This window comes from Homarus americanus, unplaced genomic scaffold (genome assembly GCF_018991925.1).
Source record: "Homarus americanus isolate GMGI-L3 unplaced genomic scaffold, GMGI_Hamer_2.0 scaffold51191, whole genome shotgun sequence".
NCBI classification, from domain to species: domain Eukaryota; kingdom Metazoa; phylum Arthropoda; class Malacostraca; order Decapoda; family Nephropidae; genus Homarus; species Homarus americanus.
The window spans coordinates 4,421-7,383 of NW_024737037.1; the positions used below are offsets into that span (position 1 = coordinate 4,421).

The 2,963-nt window shown below is 33.7% G+C and overlaps 1 long non-coding RNA gene across 1 annotated transcript; it reads right to left on the reverse strand.

The window, feature by feature from the left end:
• Nucleotides 1–367: 367 nt before the first annotated feature.
• Nucleotides 368–2,577, reverse strand: LOC121872518. Its single transcript, XR_006090114.1, has 2 exons — nt 2,525–2,577; nt 368–908 (listed from the first exon to the last, which is right to left on the reverse strand). It is a non-coding gene; the product is annotated as an uncharacterized LOC121872518 (long non-coding RNA).
• Nucleotides 2,578–2,963: the final 386 nt, after the last annotated feature.

Below are 2,963 nucleotides of genomic sequence, written 5' to 3' on the forward strand. Positions count from 1 at the left end.
TGCAGTAGTACAGTATTGGGTTATAAGTTTCTTTTAATTTACGGGTATTGATGCAGGTAATTCTAGACATATGAAAATTATACTGTATTCCATTCTTAAATCTAAAAAATGGCAACAAATAACAGTAGTTGTATTATTATTTCACAACGATGTGGTGACCCATGTCAAATTGTGTACGGTAGTTTAAGATGCAAACAGTAGCAATATTTTTTTATTGTTTCAATTTCTCAAATATGTTTTATATAAGGGATTTTTTGTTTCACAAACTTTAGTGCCTTTGGTATTTAGTAGTATTAAAAGTATACTGTATTGGAATCAAATTTGCTCAAGGATATAGTACATATATTATTAAGGTAAAAGAAAGCCATTTAATTTCTATAAAGAAGTTTATTTTTTTATGTACAGAATATTGAAAATAAAAGTTAAATCAATGTACGCTTTATTCGCATTACCTCTGTATACTGCACTAAAAAGTACTATTTAAACATAGAAGAAAATTGTATTGGTGAATTGATATTTGATTTTAATTCATCAAGTAAACCAATTACGGACTACATTGGCTCGGACTGCTTGGCCTGTCCCTGCTACAGCTTCAGCTGTATCACTAAGTACATGTTGAAAGGTTCCATTGGCATAAAATCTTAAGGCAACTAACACTTGCGTGTGTATGGGAACAGCATGAGATCTTCTCGTTCTACGCCTTAAAAATGGATCTAAATCTTAACACAGTCTTAGAATTTCACATCGAGGAAACCTATATCTAATTTGATTTTCATCGCTTATATTTTTGGGATCCAAAGGGTCCCGATACCTTCGTTCACGTCGTAAAGCTCGATCATGCAGATAAGCTACAACAAGATCCATTGCAGGGTAACTGGAAAATGAGGTCCAAGTGTTACTGGATCAATCTGCAGGACAAAAAATTATGCAATGGTTTAGAAGTTTGTTACAGTATTGTTTTTATGTTGATACTAACTAATTCAAAGTTTTATCATTAGGCCTAGAATTGAAGGGTTATGCCTGTGAAAAACAAAAATTACAGCCTTAAGGTTTTGCCTGGCTCTTAGGGGTAAAATACTGAAAAATGCACAACGCGTTAAAATCTCTGTATTCATTTAAAATTGAAAAAAATTATTCATTATTCAAGTAAATAAGGGTGTTAAAAGCATTTGAAAGACATCCTCTTGCCTCAAAGTCTGTCACATACTCGCATTTAAAACTGATTTCTGGTAGGAACAGCAGCCTTCTCCGTTAGCCGGAATCCTTGAAACCCTGAACTTTCTGAAAGCCGTAATTGAAATTTTATCTAAAATTAATTCCCAAAGCATGATTTTGCAAGAAACTTACGGCTTAGGTAAATGACTTTCAGAGAGGCAAATTTTCCTGAAAACTATGAGGAAAGTTTCCCAGATAACCGAGAAAATTCCGGAGATGGGGGATATATTTCCGGGTTCGAGAGATGATGTAATGGGCAATTGCAGGAACTACAGAGAAAATTTTTCCATTACCATAAACATTCTGGGGATGAGGGATATTTTCTTGATTTGTGATAACTGTCTCGTTAACGGGAAAACACTCATTCATTCACGGTAGTGCTCTTCACCAATTGTTCCGGCTAACAGAGATCTCACAGTATTTGGTGTTTTACCCCACTAGAATTTAGGTAAATAATCCCTTGCATAATGTTGGCCTGTGACAAGACACATAAGCTATAATAAGATAGCCTTATTCTGGGCAAATTCAAATAAATTGGTTAATGATAGTATAGCCTTGCCTAACCTAAATGACAAATCACTTCTCTTAAATTACTCATTTAGCCTAGACCCTAGTGTTTTCCTTTCAATGTTGGGAACATTTGGTCTGAATTGTCTTCAAGTTCATACAAAAAACAACAATTTAAAACCTGAAAATATATCGGATTAGCCGAAATTTTCTTAAATTTATACTCTACCTATGATAATGTTCAAGGAAAGTGTGGAACTAGGCCTAAGGTAGCTGCTAGACAAAGTGTCTCACTGACGGCCTGACGCTCACCAAAAACCATGTACACATTCTCTAACCTAACATACCATAACATAACATAACATAACCAAACCAAACCTATCTAACCTATACCCTATTAGTATAATTTCTTATTTAAATAATCCTCATGTTCTAACTAAATTAAGTAGGCCCCATGTTTAAACATTTATTTGCCTAAGACTGAAAAAGCAGTTATATAGGCACCTATTAATCAAGTTAATTGCAATCCATATTTTACACCTAATATCATTTAATTTTCGCTAACCTATGGAAATTTATAGCCTTTCATGTTATCATAAGCCATATACATAAGAAAATAGGCTAAGGCTATTGGTTGAATATTACAAAAACAAGGCGAAGTCTTGGCAGGAATGTTCACTTGACCTCATATTTGGCTTTCATTACTGAGGGATATTTACGGCTATACAACATTAATAAGTTCTATCTGCAAGTTTACTCAGTCATAAAACATATTTTTACCCTAAGTGTGAACAATACAAACCTTCTATTTTGGTAAGAAATACTTTATAATGTGTAAGAAGACAAAAGATGCGTCTCTTCCAAACTGCGACAAATACAAACACTCAAGCAGCTTATTATACAACAAAAAAGTTACCAAAGAGACAAAGTGAAATATTCTATTTCAGTATGTTGATGTACAAAACATTTTCTTCTTTATTCTATGATAAAACAAGTCTAACAAGCATTATTACAACATATATTATTATTATTTTCTATACAATCGGGAATTAGTCACTACTACATCCGGGTTGAGAGTGTTACACAACCTCGGGAGCTGGTGTAAGTTACTTGCGTTAACTTACGGAGTTCGATGTCAAATATTGGTTTAGAGTATACCATCTGTGTTTTGAGTATGCCATCTGTGTTTTGAGTATACCGATCTGAGACTGTAAGTCCAGTTACGGGGTAAACAAAGACAT